This window comes from Macaca nemestrina, chromosome 8, assembly GCF_043159975.1.
Source record: "Macaca nemestrina isolate mMacNem1 chromosome 8, mMacNem.hap1, whole genome shotgun sequence".
Taxonomy (NCBI): Eukaryota; Metazoa; Chordata; class Mammalia; order Primates; family Cercopithecidae; genus Macaca; species Macaca nemestrina.
Genome location: NC_092132.1, coordinates 96194853 through 96214185, shown reverse-complemented (window position 1 = coordinate 96214185; position 19333 = coordinate 96194853). Strand labels below are relative to the sequence as shown.

Genomic DNA, 19333 nt, shown 5'->3' with positions numbered 1-19333 from the left:
AACACAGCTCGTTTCTACTAATCCTTTACCTAACATATCAATGCTTTCACCTCCATAAACTTTTGTGCACCTCAAACAGCTATGACCTCCCTATGTTGACTGTTCACATTCACTATTATTTGTGTTTCTACAAACTTCGGCCTCTGGCTGGACTCCCTGTCTCAACATCCACCTCTACAATTTCCTGGCTATGTAGCCTTGGCTAGATAACTTCACTGGCCTCGGATAAGCAAGATATGTAACAGGATTAATAAAAGTCTCTGTATCAATGCAAGTTTTGTGGTATATATTATTTCTTTTATTTTGAAAATTGAACATGCTAACAGAAAATGGGCAAATACCTAAGAAGTATGTGAAGTACTCAGGAAGTGCTATGAATTTTTGCTGTCATAGTATTTTTGTTCTGTTTTGTTTTTTTCTTATAGTCCTTAGATAGTGACTTCCATGAAATGAGAAATTAAGGTTTGAGAGTTTGTGTGTACTGAGTCAGGCTAGCTGATTTAGGAAGCCTGGTCTGTGCATGGAGTCAAGTAAATCCAGGTTTATATCCAAGCTCTGCTAATAACTGGTTTTGTGACCTTGAGGGTTGCAGTAAACCTCACTGATTGACAGCATCCTTCCTATAAAGTAGGAGCAATGCAACTTTTCTTTCAGGAAATTAAGTTAAATTTATAGTACATGTAACATTATGACTCATAAACAATGGATCCATAATAAATAACCTTATCATTATCAGTTCCCTTTTGTTTTAGTTGCATTACTAGTATTGGTAGTAATCATAGATGTTGAATAGCACACACTCTAAATGATTATGTGGGGATCGGATTATAAGACAGGCACCCCCATGGTCTCACAATTTAGGGTTTGAACCCCAAGCTTAACAGTTAAGCTTTGGGGAGATTTTTTTTCTTAATCTGAGTATCAATTTTCTCTTCTTTGACAGGTAGATAATAATACTTATGTCTCAGAAATTTCTGAGGGTGAAACAGGATAGTGTTTGTAAATCTGTGAGTGTGTAATAGGAACTCAATAAACTACTGTAGAACGAATGTCAGGTCTCTAGAATGAAATGCCAAATGATCTAATTTCTGCTTTCAAATTTGCTACTATTAAAGTGATTATTTGATTTTCATTACTTCATTTCCTTGTCTAAAATGTGAGTGAATTCAACTAAATTATCTTTTTTAACATTTTCAAGTTTTGTATTTTTATTTTTATAAGTGTATGTGGTACAACTGTCATTTTGTTACATGAATATATTGCATACCGGTGAAGCCTGGGCTGTCTATGTAACCATCACAGAGTAAGGTACATCGCACCCATTAAGTAATTTCTCACCATCCGCTCACCTCCAACCTCCTCATTTTCCATGTCTTCCGTGTCTATCACTCCACACTTGATGTCCACATGCACATGTTATTTGGATCGCACTTATAAGTGAGAACGTGCAGTGTTTGTCTTTCTGTGTCTGAGTTGTTTCACTTAAGCTAAGGGCCTCTAGTTCAATCCATTTTGCTGGAGAAGACATGATTTCATTTTTTTTTAATGGCTGAGTAGTATTCCATTACATACTTTAAAAAAAATCCAGTCATCCATCTATGCACACTTAGGTTGATTCCATAACTTTGCTATTACAAATACTGCTGCAATAAAAATACAAGTCTTTTTGATGTAATGATTTATTTTCCTTTGGGTGTATGCACAGTAGTGAGATTGCCGGATCAAAAGGGAGTCCTATTTTTCATTCTTTGAGCAATCTCTACACTGTTTTCCATAGAGATTGTACTAATTTACATTGCCACCAATAATACATTACATTCCCTTTTCTATGCATCCTTGCTAACATCTGTTATTTTCTGTCTGATTGGTGAAAATTAAAAAAAAAAAAAAAGGAGGAGGAAAGGAACAAAAAAAGAAAAAAAAAAAAACTAAATTATCCCTAACATTCTGTGCTAGATATGGTAGGTTGATGGTTAATATTTATTTCACCATCCTTATAATACAGGCGTATCTCTCTCCAGAGAAAAACAAATGTTACCCAACAAAATCCCCTTTGCTAGTGCACTCAGTTAGCACTCCTTCAAATAAAATGCCTGTACTAAATGTGAAAATATAGGTTAGAATAGAATAGAATAGTAGATAGAACAGAAAATATCTAGGTGCCTCACACCTAGGGAGAGTTAGTGTTATTTTAGAACATATGTATGTAAATATACTTGTATGGTGATGATAATGACTAGGTTTCTAAGCTACACTTTCTTTTATTGAAAATAAATGGAGATATCCAGGGTTGAAAAGGAAAACCAAGGCTGCTGCTTATTTCATGGACAAAATATACTTAAATTCATCAGATAATGCTCAGGGCATAGGGATTAGCCTACTTTGTTGAAAGGGCAATTTTAGTTGAATGAGTGGTGAGTACAATAGCAAAAAGGATTTTGTCTATCTGCATATGTGGATTTATGTGTACTGTATTGTCATGTAAAGTATGTTCTCTCTCTCTCTCTCTTTTTTTTTTTTTTACAGCCAAATATGTTTTTTAAAAAAGTCTTCTAATATGCTTTCCTTTTCTGTGGAAACTGGATAGTTAAACATTAAGATTTACCAGACTACCTGGGAGTTAGGATTCCATATGGGATCTGGATTCAAGGCATCAGACGCTGATGTGAGACACTGATGAAGGAGTGAAGCAAAGGCTTTGATGCTGTTGGAGATGCACATGCTTTTGTTCTGGTAGGTGTGAGAGGACAGGCACTGGGTTTTCCTATGGAAATGCTGGGTCGTAACTATCTTGAGCGTTGAGAAGACTTGTGCTGTTCATTTCATGACGGAATTTCAACACAGGCAGGGTGCAGGTCTTGATCCTGGCTGGCAGTTCACGGTGAGCTTCATTCCAGAGGCATATTCCTGGTTCCTCAGGTCACGAGTGCAACAGATTTCACGTCTCTTCTGGCAGGCAGCATCATTCTAGTATAATTTCTGAAAGTAAAGCATAGAGTGACTTTTTCAGCCCTTCCAAAATTTTGTGGGCAACCATATTTTCTTTTTAATTCCTTTAAGCTTCAAATAAGTCAAATATACTAGGTTATTTGCAGCAGAATCCTTGCTAATGTAGTTTGTTTCATTTTTAATACCCTGAGATGATAATGATGGTGCTCGTAGCAGTGATAATAATGACTGGATTTCTAAGCTAAATTTTATTTCATCCAAAATAAATGGAAGTATCTAGGGTTGAAAAGGAAGACCAAGGCTGCTGCTTACTTCACTGACAAAACATGCTTAGTTATTTGTATCAGAGAATGCTCGGGGCATAGGGATTAGCCTGCTTTGCCGAATAGGCTTTTTTTTTTTTTTTTTTTTTTTTTTTTTTGAGACGGAGTCTCGCTCTGTCGCCCAGGCTGGAGTGCAGTGGCGCGATCTCGGCTCACTGCAAGCTCCGCCTCCCGGGTTCACGCCATTCTCCTGCCTCAGCCTCCCGAGTAGCTGGGACTACAGGCGCCCACAACCGCGCCCGGCTAATTTTTTGTATTTTTAGTAGAGACGGGGTTTCACCGTGGTCTCGATCTCCTGACCTTGTGATCCGCCCGCCTCGGCCTCCCAAAGTGCTGGGATTACAGGCGTGAGCCACCGCGCCCGGCCGAATAGGCATTTTATTTGAAGGAGTGCTGAGTGCAGTAGCAAAGGGGACTTTGTTGGGTAATGTTTGTTTTGCATAAACACAGGAGAGAGAGGCATCACGTGGGTCTGAGGAAGCATATTAGTGCTCCCGCTCAACGCTTCCGTGGAGCTTTGATGGTGTACAAACTGCTTCAGTGTAACAGACAGCATTTTGGAATAAACTCAGGGTCTAGCACATTTTTTATTACATCTTTGCAGCTGTGTAAATTAAAGCTGGTAAAATGGCCTTCATTTCTGTTTTAATTTAAATCCACCAAAAGATGTACTGCTCTAGCTGCCATTCAGTGTAATTCTGTATCAAATTATATTTCTCAGAAAAAATTATTATAAAATCCTAAAGACAGGGGTTTATAATAGCAAATGCCAGTTTAATTCATGGAAGCCCAGAGAATCACAATGATGTGAATTTCTTCAGTGAATTAGACTCCGTCTGTGGCAGCTAAAAGTATGCGTGAATAGCAGGAGCGCCGAGGAAACACATTTATGCTGGAAGAGCCAGCACACTCTGCTCCTGTGCCTCTCTAGCCACAAAGAGATCACTTCTAGGCTTTTTGCTAAACCACACATAATGTTCCTAATTGTTGTGGCGGGAAATTTGAAGACAGGCAGATGTTGAAAAATAAGGCAACCCGGATAGCGGGGAAGTGATGAAAACGATAGTGTGATTTCCGCTGCTTAGAGGCCAGGACCTACTTGAAGGTAAGGTTTCTAGTTTGAATCAAAAATTTTCTCTCTGAATAAGCATTTTTACTTATTTAAATATTTAAAGTATCAGTGTCTGTGAGTTCTCAGCAATAAGTAAATGGTCAGTAGTTACACTTTTAATGTGAAATGTAAAAACACGTAATCTAAATATAGAAACATATGGGCACAGATTCAAACGGTGGATAATGTCTTTTTTTGCACAAGATTAATGTGTATTTCTTATGATCTTGAAAAGCTATGTTTAAAACGAAGTGTTTATTTAAATGACAGATATTTTCTCATTTAAGTGTCAGTGAAACGAGTTCCACTCTTGAAGAGAGGAGAAAGGTTAACGTATATAGGGGCAGTTGTTGAATAGTACATTAACCCTAATTATAGTGGATCAACATGCTTGTTTAAACATTAACGTCATAGTTCATGCTATCTTTTTGCATCTATCTGACATTTATTTGGCATCTGTGGTTTTCCTGGATAGGGTACATTGGGTTGATGTCCTGACATGGCTTACTGACGGCAGAATAGGGTCTGGAGGAAGGAAACTTAAGGCATATTCATACTGACTTCCTAGAACTAAATCAAAAAGAAAACCCCCAACTTTCCACTCCCAAGTAACAAAAGGACCCTTTGCAACCCTCCCCTTTCTTTCTGCTTGGTAGTTGAAAAATGGAAAGTACTTGTGTCTTCACTTCTGCCTCTGATTGGTCCCCTCCTGCAACCAATCAGACTGATCGTGAGCCACTACTTCATTTACATAGGGTGTACACCAAGTAACCAATGGGAGATGTGCTGAGGATATTTAAAGCCCAGAAAATTCTGTAACCAGTCTTTTAACCACCTTGCTGGGGACCACTCCCACTCTGCGGAGTGTACTTTCATTTTTCAATAAATCTCTGCTTTTGTTGCTTCATTCTTTCCTTGCTTTATTTGTGTGTTTTGTTCAATTCTTTGTTCAAGATGCCAAAAACTTGGACACCCTTAACATTACTACATGGTTACTTAATGGGACAGACCCTTTCTCATGTCATCCCTCATGCCTGAGCTTAGTAGGTGATAGGTATTATGTTCAGTCCAGGAAATGGATTAATTCAACTTCATTACATGTTTTTCAGGTCTAATTTCTTTTAACTTCTCAATATTTCAGCGAACATACTTATTGTATCACATATTTTTAGACTACTTCCATTCATCAGCTCTTCACTGACTTTAAATCCTTTTATTAATTCAAAGTTTATTGAGCAATTTCAATGAACTATGTTACAATATGATACCTGCATAAGGAAGACAATTTTCTGCCTAAAAGTACACAATGACATAACAAGGTTTTGGGGTTTTTACAAATGTGGATCACATTATTATGGAAACGGAGGAGAGGTATTGAACCTACCCTGGTATGACTGAGAGGTCAGGAATTCCTCCACATGGAACTGATACACATGCCTGATTTTAAAAGATGAAGAGAAAAATATCTGGCTATAAATCTCCATCTTCTATGGCCACCTCTCATAAACACCTTCGTGGCTTTCCTCAAACTAATGAATGAATCTTTTCAGATGATTTACAATGAGACTCCTTTATGATACTTGTCTGACCCTTTATTGTGGCACTTGTAGTTTATTTACATTACTACACAATATAAAAATTTCCCTTCCAAACAGAAGCCCATCTTAATATTTTCTGCACCCTGAAGTCTTTTTCATGGTACATCCTGAGTAGTTCCATGTGTCCTTGTGTCACAGTAAAGCAGTTGGCGTCTCTTGGATAGAGTGTATGATCATTGTCATATTCCATATTCTTTCTTGCATGTGGATTATATGGTCCTGCACTGTGGAATCAGAGATACCCATATGACTTGCTTTGGCCAATAGAACATAAATGGAAATGATGTTTGTCATTCCAGGAAGAAGCACTATAAGAAACCTAATGTGGTACACTATGTTGTCTTTTCCTGTCTGCAAAGGGCGGAATAATGCCTCCAAAGATATCTTCACCTTGGTCCCAGAAACTGTGATTACAGTATTTTACATGGCAAAAGGGACTTTGCAGTGGTGACTAACATAAGGACCTTGACATGAGGAGATTATCCCCGGGAACATAATCACATGAGTTCTTAAACACAGGGGACATTTGCTGATGATGGCCCAAGGGAACTGACTATAGAATAATGGAGAGAGAGTTGCTTATCAGCCTAAGAAGCTTTTGGACTGAGACGATGGGGTTTTCTAAATATAGGATCATGTAATCCACAAACAGAGATAGTTTGACTTCCTCTCTTCCTATTTGAATACACTCTATTTCTTCAACACAGGGGACATTTGCTGATGATGGCCCAAGGGAACTGACTGTAGAAAAAGGGAGAGAGAGTTGATTATCAGCCTAAGAAACATTTGGGTTAAGACGACAGTTTTCTAAATATAGGATCACGTAATTCGAAAACAGAGACAGTTTGACTTCCTCTTTTCCTATTTGAATATTCTTTATTTCTTTCTCTTGCCTGGTTGCCCTGGCCAGAACTTCCAATACTATGTTGAATAGGAGTGGTGAGAGAGGGCATCCTTGTCTTGTGATGGTTTTCAAGGGGAATGCTTCCAGTTTTTGCCCATTCAGTGTGATATTGGCTGTCGGTTTGTCATAAATGGCTCTTACTATTTTGAGGTATGTTCCATCAATGCCTAGTTTATTGAACATGAAGAGATGTTGAATTTTATCAAAGGCCTTTTCTGCATGTATTGAGATAATAATGTGGTTTTGTCTTTAGTTCTGTTTACGTGATGAATTACATTTATTGATTTGCATGTGTTGAACCAGCCTTGCATCTTGGTTATGAGGCCAACTTGATTGTGGTGGATAAGTTTTTTGATGTGCTGCTGGATTTGGTTTGTCAGTATTTTATTGAATGTTTTTAAATTTTATATTATTATTTTCCATAAGTTATTGGGATACAGGTGGTATTTGATTATGATTAAGTTCTGTAGTGGTTATTTGTGAGATTTTGGTGCATCCATCACCCAAGCAGTATATAGTGCACCATATTTGTACTCTTTTAGCCCTTGCCTCCCTCTCAGTCTTCCCCCCAAGTCTCCAAAGTCAATTTTATCATTTCTAAGCCTTTGCGTCCTCATAGCTTAGCTCCCACATATCAGTGAGACCATACAATGTTTGGTTTTCCATTCCTGAGTACTTCACTTAGAATAATAGTCTACAGTCTCATCCAGGTTGCTGCAAATGCTGTTAATTCATTCCTTTTTATGGTCAAATTGTATTTCATCATATATATTCTTTCACACACACATATATATACACCACAGTTTCTTTATCCACTTGTTAACTGATGGGCATTTGGGTTTGTTCCATGATTTTACAGTTGTAAATTGTACTGCCATAAACATGCACATGCAAGTATCTTTTTTTGTATAATGACTTTTTTTCCTTTGGGTAGATACCCAGTAGTGGGATTGCTGGATCAAATGGTAGTTCTACTTTTACTTCTTTAAGAAATCTTCACACTGCTTTCCATAGTGGCTGTACTAGTTTACACTCCTGTCAGCAGTGTAGAAGTGTTCTCTGATCACCACATCCATACCAACATCTACTGTTTTTTGATTTTTTTATTATGGCCATTCTTGCAGGAGTAAGGTGGTATTACTTTATGATTTTGATTTGCATTTTCCTGATAATTAGTGATATTGAGCATTTTTTCATATGTATTTTGGCCATTTGTATATCTTCTTTAGAGAATTGTCTATTCATTTCCTTAGCCCCCTTTTTTGAGGGGATTTTTTGTTTTTTTCTTACTGATTAGTTTGAGTTCATTTTAGATTCTGGCTATTAATCCTTCGTCAGATGTATAGATTGTGACAATTTTCTCTCACCCTGCGGGTTGTCTGTTTTCTCTGCTGACTGTTCCTTTTGCCATGCAAAAGCCCTTTAGTTTAATTAAGTCCTAACTATTTATCTTTGTTTTTATTTCATTTGCTTTTGGGTTTTTGGTCATGAAATCCTTGTCTAAGCCAATGTCTAGAAGGGTTTTTCCAACGTTATCTTCTAGAACTTTTATAGTTTCAGGTCTTAGATTTAAGTTCTTAATCCATCTTGAGTTGACTTTTGTATAAGGTGAGAGATGAAGATCCAGTTTCATTCTCCTATATGTGGCTAGCCAATTATACCAGCATCATTTGTTGAAAAGGGTTTCCCTTCCCCACTTTATGTTCTTGTTTACTTCGTCAATGATCAGTTGGCACTAAGTATTCGGGTTTATTTTGGGTTCTCTATTCTGGTCCATTGGTCTATGTGCCTATTTTCATATTAGTACCACACTGTTTTGGTGACTATGGCCTTATAGTATAGTTTGAAATCAGGTGGTGTGATGCCTCCAGATTTGTTCTTTTTGCTGAGTCTTGCTTTGGCTATGCGGGCTTTTTGGTTCCATATGAATTTTAGAATTTTTTTTCTAATTCTGTGAAGAATGATGGTGGTATTTTGATGGGGATTGCATTGAATTTGTAGATTGCTTTGCATCATTTTCACAATATTGATTCTACCCATTCATGAACATGGAATATGTTTCCATTTGTTTGTGTCGTGAAAGAAATATGACTTCTTTCAGCAGATTTTTGTAGTTTTTCTTGTAGAGGTCTTTCAACTCCTTGGTTAGGTGTATGCCTAAGTGTTTTTGTTTGTTTGTTTGTTTGCAGCTATTGTAAAAGGGTTTGTATTCTTGATTTGAATTCCTGCTTGGTTGCTGCTGATTTGTGTACCTTAATCTTGTATCCAGAAACTTTGCTGAATTCTTATATCAGTTCTAGGCGTTTTCTGGAGGAGTCTTTAGGATTTTCAAGGTAAACGATCATATCATCTGCATACAGTGACAGTTTGACTTCCTTTGTATTGATTTGGATGCCCTTTATTTCTTTATCTTGTCTGATTGCTCTGGCTAGGATTTCTAGTACTATGTTGAAGAGGAGTGGTGAGAGTGGGCATCCTTGTCTTGTTCCAGTACTCAGAGGGAATGCTTTCAACTCTTTCCTATTTAGTATTATGTTGGCTGTTGGTTTGTCATAGATGGCTTTTATTACATTGAGTTATGTCCCTTTTATGCTGATTTGGCTGAGAATTTTAACCATACAGGGATGCTGAATTTTGTCAAATGCTTTCACTGCATCTATTGAGATGATCATGTGATTTTTGTTTTTAATTCTGTTTATGTGGTGTATCAAATTTATTGACTTGTGTATGTTAAACCATCCCTGCATCCCTGGTGTGATACTCACTCAATCATGGTGGATCATCTTTTTGATATGTTGTTGGATTCAGTTAGATGGTATTCTGTTAAGGATTTTAGCATCTATGTTCATCAAGGATATCAGGCTGTAGTTTTCTTTTGTGGTTATGTCCTTTCCTGGTTTTGGTATTAGAGTGATGCTGGCTTCATAGAATGAATTAAGGAGGGTTCCTCCTTTCTCTATCTTGTGGAATAGTGTCAAAAAACTGGTACCAATTCTTCTCTGAGTGTCTAATAGAATTCTGCTGTGAATCCATTTGGTCCTGGACTTTTTTTACTGGTAATTTTTAAATTAACATTTCAATCTCACTGCTTGTTATTGGTCTGTTCAGGGAATCTAATTCTTCCTGATTTGTGCTGGGAGGTTGTATTTTTCCAGAAATTTATCCATTTCTTCCAGGTTTTCTAGTTTATGTGGGTAAAGGTGTTCATAGTAGCCTTGAATAATCTTTTGTATTTCAGTGGTGTTAGTTGTAATATCTCCTGTTTTGTTACTTAATGAGGTTATTTGGATTTACTCTCTTTTTTTCTTGGTTAATCCTGCTAATAATCTATCAATTTAATTTATATTTTCAAAGACCCAGCATTTTGTTTCATTTATCTTTTGTATTTTTTGTTTCAATTTCATTTATTTCTGTTCTGATCTTGGTTCTTTCCCTTCTTCTGCTATGTTTGGGTTTGGCTTGTTCTTGTTTCTCTAGTTCCTTGAGGTGTCACCTTAGCATGTCAGTTTGTGCTCTTTCAGTCTTTTTGATGTAGGCGTTTAGGGCTATGAACTTTCCTCTTAGCACCAACCAAGAGGTTTGAATAGGCTGTGTCATTATTGCTGTTAAGTTTGAAGAATTTTTAAATTTCCATCTTGATTTCGGTTTTGACCCAATGTTCATTCAGGAACAAGTTATTTAATTCCATGTATTTGCTTGGTTTTGAAGGCTCCTTTTAGAATTGATTTCCAGTTTTCTTCCACTGTGGTCTGAGAGAGTGCTTGATATAATTTCAATTTTCTTAAATTTATTGAGGCTCATTTTATGGTCTACCTTGGAGGAAGCTATATGCACTGTTGAATATAATGTGTGTTCTGCAGTTGTTGGATGATATGTTCTGTATATATCTGTTAAGTCCATTTGTTCCAAGGTATAATTTAAATCCACTGTTTCTTTGTTGACTTTAAATCTTGATGACCTGTCTAGTGCTATCAGTAGAGTGTTGAAGTCCCCCAACATTATTATTGTGTTGCTCTCCATCTCATTTCTTAGGTTTATTAGTAATTGTTGTATAAATTTGGGATGTCCAGTGTTAGGTGCATATATGTTTAGGATTGTGATATTTTTGTGTTGGACAATGCCTTTTACCATTATGTAATGTCCCTCTTTGTCTCTTTTAACTGCTGTTGCTTTAAAGTTTTTTTTTTGTCTGGTATAAGAATAGCTACCCCTGTTTGCTTTTGGTGCCCATTTGCATGAAATGCCTTTTTCCACTCTTTAAGTTTATATGAGTCCTTATGTGTTAGGTGAGTCTCTGAAGGCAGCAGATTATTGTTTTTTGCGTTCTCATCCATTCTGTGGTTCTGTATTTTTTAAGTGGAGCATTTAGGCCATTTACATTCAATGTTGGTATTGAGATGTGAGGTACCGTTGCATTCATCATGCTATTTGTTGCCCGTGTAGGTTTTTTATTTATTTATTTATTTATTTATTTATTTATTTTGCTTTTCAACTTGTATTTTTGTTTATAGGTCCTGTGTGCTTTATGCTTTTTTTTTTTTTTTTTTTTTGAGACGGAGTCTCGCGCTGTCACCCAGGCTGGAGTGCAGTGGCCGGATCTCAGCTCACTGCAGCCGCCTCCCGGGTTCACGCCATTCTCCTGCCTCCGCCTCCCGAGTAGCTGGGACTACAGGCGTCCGCCACCTCGGCCGGCTAGTTTTTTGTATTTTTTAGTAGAGACGGGGTTTCACCGTGTTAACCAGGATGGTCTCGATCTCCTGACCTCGTGATCCGCCTGTCTTGGCCTCCCAAAGTGCTGGGATTACAGGCTTGAGCCACCGCGCCCGGCCGCTTTATGCTTTAAAGAGGTTCTGGTTTGATATGTTTCCAGGATTTGTTTCAAGATTTAGAGCTCCTTATAGCAGTTACTGTAGTTCTGGATTGGTAATGGCAAATTCTTTCAGCATTTGTTTGTCTGTAAAAGACTGTATCTTTCCTTCATAAGTGATACTTAGTTTCAGTGAATACAACATTCTTGGCTGATAATTGTTTTGTTTGAGTAGGCTGAAGATGGATTCCCAGTCCCTTCTAGCTTGTAGGGATTTTTATTGAGAAATCTGCTGTTAATCTGAAAGATTTTCCTTTATAGGTTACCTGGTGCATCTGTCTCACAGCTCTTAAGATTCTTTCCTTCATCTTAACTTTGGATAACCTGATGACAGTGTGCCTAGGGGATGATCTTTTTGCAATGAATTTCCTGGGTGCTCTTTGTGCTTCTTGTATTTGGATGTCTGGGTCTCTAGCGAGGCCAGGGACGTTTTCCTCAATTATTCCCCCAAATATGTTTTCTGAACTTTCAGATTTCTCTCTTCTTCAGTAACACCGATTATTCATAGGCTTGGTTGTATAACATAATTCCAGACTTCTTGGAGGCTTTGTTCATATTTTCTTGTTCTTTTTCCTTTGTCTTTGTGGAATTGGGTTAATTCAAAGAACTTATCTTCAAGCTCTGCATTTCTTTCTCTCACTGTTCAATTCTATTGCTGAGAATGTCCAGAGCATTTTATATTTCTATAAGTGTGTCCAGTGTTTTCTGAATTTTGGGTTGTTTTTTCTTTAAGCTATCTATTTCCTTGAATATTTCTTTCTTCGCTTCTTGTATCATTTTTTGGATTTCTTTGCATTGGGCTTTGCTTTTCTCTGGTGCCTCCCTGATTAGCTTAATAATTAACCTCCTGAATTCTTTTTCAGGTAAACTGGTGGTGGGAAGGGCTCTAGAATTCCCAAGAGTATATTCCCTTTGTCTTCACCTGCCAGGGTGAGTAGGGAAGGACCATCAGGTGGGGGCAGGGTTAGGTGTGTCTGAGTTCAGACTCTCCTTGGGGGAGTCTTGCTGTGGCTGCTGTGGGGGTGGAGGAGGTAGGTTCCCAGGTCAATAAAATTGTGTACCTAGGAGGATTATGACTACTTCTGCTGAGTCATGCAGGTTGTCAGGGAAGTGGAGGAGAGCTGACAGTCACAGGCCTCACCTAGCTTCCATGCAAACTGAAGGGCCAGTCTCACTCCTCCTGTGCTACCCCTAACAGCCCTGAGTCTGTTTCCAGGAGGTGTGTGAGATGGGTTTGAAAACTTGCCCCAGGCTGCCTGCCTTCCAGCTGTGAAAACAAAGGGCTTAGTTTGTCCTCTGCCTGTGGAGTCTGCCCACCAGTTTCGCACCCTCCCCCGAATTCTGGTCAACAGGTTTCTCATCCCGTTCAAATTGTCACAAAGTTCAGTTGGAGATTTCCTTTCCGTGGTGTTCTCCCCCACTCCTCTGGCAACCTTCCCAATGGATCCCTGTGGTGCCAGGCAGGAATGGCCTGTTTGGGGACCCGGTGAGCTCCCAGGGCCTTTCTGCTGCTTCCTTACCCCTGTATTTTGCTCAGCTCTCTAAATTGACTCAGCTCCAGATAAGGTTAGTAACTTCTCCCACAAACAGACCTTCAGTTTCTCCAGCAGCAGTGTGTGTTTGGGAGTGGATGATCTCCTTTTCCCACTTCTGCAGTTGGGACACTCACAGTGTTTGAGGTGTCTCCTGGGTCTAGCAGGAGAAGTCCACCACCTTCGGAGGGTCCATGGATCCTCTCCAGATTGCTGATTTGTTCTTGCAGTCAATCAGGAGTTAATATTCACAATTCAAGCCTCTGCATGCTGTTCTGTTCATCTGAGTCAGAGCTGCAATCTAGTCCTGCTTCCCATCTGCCAGGATGACTCCTGGTTCCTTACTGAGAATTTTTGCATCAATGTTCTTTAGGGATATTGGCCTGAAGTTTTCTTTCTTTGCATCTCTGTCAGGTTTTGTTATACGGATGATGTTGGCTTCATAAAATGAGTTAGTGAGAAATCCTTCCTTTTCAGTCGTTGGGAATAGTTTCAGAAAAAAAGGTACCAGCTCCTCTTTGTACCTCTGGTAGAATTCAGCTGCAAATTTGTCTTGTGCTGGGCTTTTTTTGATTGGTAGGCAATTTTTTACTGCCTCAATTTCAAAAGCTGTTATTGGTCTATTCAGGGATTCAACTTCTTCCTGGTTCACTCTTGAGAGGGTATATGTGTCTAGGAATTTATCCATTTCTTTCTACATTTTCCAGTTTATATGCATAGAGGTGTTTATAGTATTCACTGATGGTTGTTTGTATTTCCGTGGGGTCAGTGGTGATAGCCCCTGTATCATTTTTATTGTATCTATTTGATTTTTCTCTATTTTTCTTCTTTATTAGTCTAGCTAATGGTCTGTTTTATTATTATTATTATTATTTTTTAAACTGCTCCTGCATTAGTTGATTTTTTGAAGGTATTTTTATTTATCTATCTCCTTCAGTTCTGCTCTTATCTTGATTATTTCTTCTCTTCTACTAGCTTTGGGGATAGTTTATTCTTGCTTGTCTAGCTCTTTTAGCTGTGATGGTAGGGTGTCAATTTCAGATCTTTCTAGCTTTTTGATGCGAACTTTCAGTACTATAAATTTCCCTCTTAACTCTGCTTTGGCTGCATCCCAGAGATTCTGGAATGTTGCCCCTTTGTTCTCATCGGTTTCAAAGAACTTCTTGATATCTGCCTCATTACTTACCCAGAAGCCATTCGGGATCAGGTTGTTCAATTTCCAGGTAGTTGTGTGGTTTTGAGTGAGTTTCTTATTTTTGAGATCTAATTCAATTGCACTGTGATCTGAGAGACTGTTTGTTATGATTTCAGTTCACATGAATTTGCTGAAGGGTGTTTTATTTCCAATTACATGATTGATTTTAGAATAAGTGATACAATGTGCAAAAATCCTATACATGAAAAACAAACAAACAGAGAGCCAAATCATGAATGAACTCTCATTCCCAATTGCTACAAAAAGAATAAAATACCAAGGAAGAAAACTAACAAGGGAAGTGAAGAACTGCTTCAAAAAGAACTACAAAATACTGCTCAAGGAAATGAGAGAGGACACAAACAAGTGGAAAAAACATTACATGTTCATGGATTGGAAGAGTCAATATTGTGAAAAGACTGTCCGAAGTAATTTATAGATTCAAGGTTATTCCTATTAAACTACCATTGACATTCTTCACAGAATTAGAAAGAAAACTACTTTAAAATTCATATGAAACCAAAAAAGAGCTCATATGGTTAAGATGATCCTAAGCAAAAAGAACCAAGTTGAAGGCATCACACTATCCAACTTCAAACTACACTACAAGGCTGCAGCAAACAAAACAGTATGGTAATTGTACAAAAACAGACACATAAACCAATGTAACAGAATAAAGATATGAGAAATAAGCCCACACATCTATAACCATGTGATCTTTGCAAACCTGATGAAAGCAAACAACAGGAAAAGAATTCCCTACTTAATAAATGGTGCTGGGAAAACTGGCTAGCCAAATGCAGAAAGTTGAAATTGGACCCCTTCCTTACACCTTATACAAAAATTAACTCAAGATGAATTAAAGACTTAACTGTAAAACCCAAAATTATAGAAACTCCAGAAGAAAATCTAAGCATTACCATTCAGGACATAGGCAAGGGCAAACATTTCATGATTAAAAACACCAAAAGCAATTCCAACAAAAGCAAAAATTGACAAATGGGATCTAATCAAACCAAAGAGCTTCTGAACAGCAAAAGAAACTATCATCAGAGTGAACAGACAACCTACAGAGTAGGAGAAAATTTTTGCAATCTATCCATCCATCAAAGATCTAATATGCAGGATCTACAAGGAACTTCAACAAATTTACAAGAAAAAAACAAGCTACCCCATTAAAAAGTGGACAAAGCATTCTTATACACCAGTTACAGACAAACAAGAGCCAAATCATGAATGAACTACCATTCACAATTGCTTCAAAGAGAATAAAATACCTAGGAATCCAACTTACAAGGGATGTAAAGGACCTCTTCAAGGAGAACTACAAACCACTGCTCAGTGAAATAAAAGAGGACACAAACAAATGGAAGAACATACCATGCTCATGGATAGGAAGAATCAATATCGTGAAAATGGCCATACTGCCCAAGATAATTTATAGATTCAATGCCATTCCCATCAAGCTACCAATGAGTTTCTTCACAGAATTGGAAAAAACTGATTTAAATTTCATATGGAACCAAAAAAGAGCCTGCATTGCCAAGGCAATCCTAAGTCAAAAAAACAAAGCTGGAGGCATCACGCTACCTGACTTCAAACTATACTACAAGGCTACAGTAACCAAAACAGCATGGTACTGGTACCAAAACAGAGATATAGACCAATGGAACAGAACAGAGTCCTCAGAAATAATACCACACATCTACAGCCATCTGATCTTTGACAAACCTGAGAGAAACAAGAAATGGGGAAAGGATTCCCTATTTAATAAATGGTGCTGGGAAAATTGGCTAGCCATAAGTAGAAAGCTGAAACTGGATCCTTTCCTTACTCCTTATACGAAAATTAATTCAAGATGGATTCGAGACTGAAATGTTAGACCTAAAACCATAAAAACCCTAGAAGAAAACGTAGGTAATACCATTCAGGACATAGGCATGGGCAAGGACTTCATGTCTAAAACACCAAAAGCAACAGCAACAAAAGCCGAAATTGACAAATGGGATCTAATTAAACTAAAGAGCTTCTGCACAGCAAAAGAAATTACCATCAGAGTGAACAGGCAACCTACAGAATGGGAGAAAATTTTTGCAATCTACTCATCTGACAAAGGGCCAATATTCAGAACCTATAAAGTACTCAATCAGGTTTACAAGAAAAAAACGACTCCATCAAAAAGTGGGCAAAGGATATGAACAGACACTTCTCAAAAGAAGACATTCATACAGCCAACAGACACATGGAAAAATGCTCATCATCACTGGCCATCAGAGAAATGCAAATCAAAACCACAATGAGATACCATCTCACAGCAGTTAGAATGGCAATCATTAAAAAGTCAGGAAACAACAGGTGCTGGAGAGGATGTGGAGAAATAGGAACACTTTTACACTGTTAGTGGGATTGTAAACTGGTTCAACCATTGTGGAAAACAGTATGGCGATTCCTCAAGGATCTAGAACTAGAAATACCATATGACCCAGCCATCCCATTACTGGGGATATACCCGAAGGATTATAAAGCATGCTGCTATAAAGACACATGCACACATATGTTTATTGTGGCACTATTCACAATAGCAAAGACTTGGAATCAACCCAAATGTCCATCAGTGACAGACTGGATTAAGAAAATGTGGCACATATACACCACAGAATGCTATGCAGCCACAAAAAAGGATGAGTTTGTGTCCTTTGTAGGGACATGGATGCAGCTGGAAACCATTGTTCTCAGCAAACTATCGCAAGAACAGAAAACTAAACACTGCATGTTCTCTCTCATAGGTGGGAATTGAACAACGAAATCACCTGGACTCTGGAAGGGGAACATCACACACCGGGTCCTATTGTGGGGAGGGGGTGGGGGGGAGATGGCATTGGGAGTTATACCTGATGTAAATGATGAATTGATGTGTGCTGACGAGTTGATGGGTGCAGCACATCAACATGGCACAAGTGTACATGGGTAACAAACCTGCATGTTGTGCACATGTACCCTAGACCTTAAAAATAATAAAAAAATTTAAAAAAATAAAAATAAAAAATTTAAAAAGGTGGACAAAGGACATAAATAGACACTTCTCAAAAGAAGATATTTATGTGGCCAACAAACATGTAAAAAAGCTCAACATCAGTGATCATTAGAGAAATACAAATGGAAACCACAATGAAATACCATCTCACACCAGTCAGCATGGCAATTATTAACAATTCAAGAAACAACAGACGCTGGCAAGGCTGTGGAGAAATATGAACGCTTTTACACTGTGGGAGTATATATTAGTTCCACCATTGTGGCAGACAGTGTGGCAATTCCTCAAAGACCTAGAACCAATACCATTTGACCCAGGAGTCCTATTACTGGGTTTATATTCAAAGGAATATAAATCATTCCATTATTAAGATACATGCACACATATGTTCACTGTGGCACTATCCACAATAGCAAAGATATGGAATCAACCTAAATGCCCATCAGTGATAGACTGATAAATGTGGATAAAAAAGTGGATAAAGAAAATGTAGTACATATACACCATGAAATACTATGGAGCTTATAAAGAAATGAGATCATGTCTTTTGGAGGGACATGGATGGAGCTGGAAGCCATTATCCTTAGCAACTAACTCAGGAACAGAAAACCAAACACCGTATGTTCTCACCTATAAGTGTGAGGTGAACAGTGAGAATACATGGACACAAGGAGGGGAACTACACACACTGGGACCTTTTCAGGGGTGGTGGAGGGAGAAAAGAGAACATCAGGATAAATAGCTAATGCATGCAGGGCTTAAAACTTAGGTGATACGTTGATAGGTGTAACAAACCACTATGACACACGTTTACGTATGTAGCAAAACTGCACGTCCTACACACGTGTCCTGGAACTTAAAATAAAATTCAATTAAATTGTGAAAAAAGAAAAAGAAAAGAAGAGAGAGAGCACTGCGAGAAGGGCTCAATTGCCATTTTTGGCTTTGAATATGAGAGATGAAGGCAGGGAGGTGAGGCATGTAACAGTGTTAGTTTCTTAGGGCTGCCAGAATAAATTTCCGCTAAGGTAGTGCCTTAAAACAACAGAAATGTATTATCTTACAGTTCCAAACAACAGAAGTCCATGAGTATCAGCAAGATAGCTCCTTTTGAAGACTCTAGGGGGAGTTTCATTCCTTGCTTCTTCTAGTGCTTGGTGGTTGCTGCGGTCCTTGTGTTATGCCCCATCACTTTCATCTCTGCCCCCATCTTTACCTCACCTTCTCCTCTGTGAGATTACTAAGTATATTTCTGCGTCATGCTTATAAGGGGCACTTATTGGATTTAGGGCACACTCAGATAATTCAGCATAAGTCTCTTTTCTCAAATCACATATTTTTCCATATAAAATAAACTTTTTCTTTTTATTTTTTACCATACCTGGTAATATTCACAGGTTCTGGAGATCAGGATGTGTGCACACCTTTTGGGGGGCCACCGCTCAGCCCACTGGAGTGGGCGACAGCAAGAACCTGGGAAAGGTGAGGAAACAGAGTCTCCCCTGGGCCTGCAGAAGGAGCACAGCCCTGCCTGCCTTGATCTTAGCCGGCTGAGACCCAGGCGAGTCTCCTGACTCACAGAACTGTGAGATCATAGGTTTGTGTTGGTTTTGGTCACTAAGTTTGTGGTAATTTGTTACAGCAACAATACAAATTAAGACTCTGTGTGTTGGCAGCTGGCAATGTCCTAGACAGAGACTGAGGGTTCGCCTGAGTGTGGCACTAGCCCTGAGAGAGGCAGAGGTAGGCTGGGGCCACGTGGTGGAGTTCCCAGTTGCAGACTGCCTGCACTGAGGCGTTTGGGACTGCAGCATGCCTTA

General features: G+C 38.5%; 1 long non-coding RNA gene across 1 annotated transcript in view; it reads right to left on the bottom strand.

Annotated features, from left to right (window-relative positions):
- LOC105495672 (uncharacterized) overlaps positions 1–19034 on the bottom strand; it is a 63248-nt gene extending 44214 nt beyond the window's left edge. The window contains exons 1-2 of the long non-coding RNA XR_011606527.1: positions 18895–19034; positions 2614–2979 (exon numbers count right to left, since the gene is read on the bottom strand). This is a non-coding gene — a long non-coding RNA (uncharacterized lncRNA). The remainder of the gene's footprint in view (positions 1–2613; positions 2980–18894) is intronic.
- Between the last annotated feature and the right edge of the window lie 299 nt (positions 19035–19333).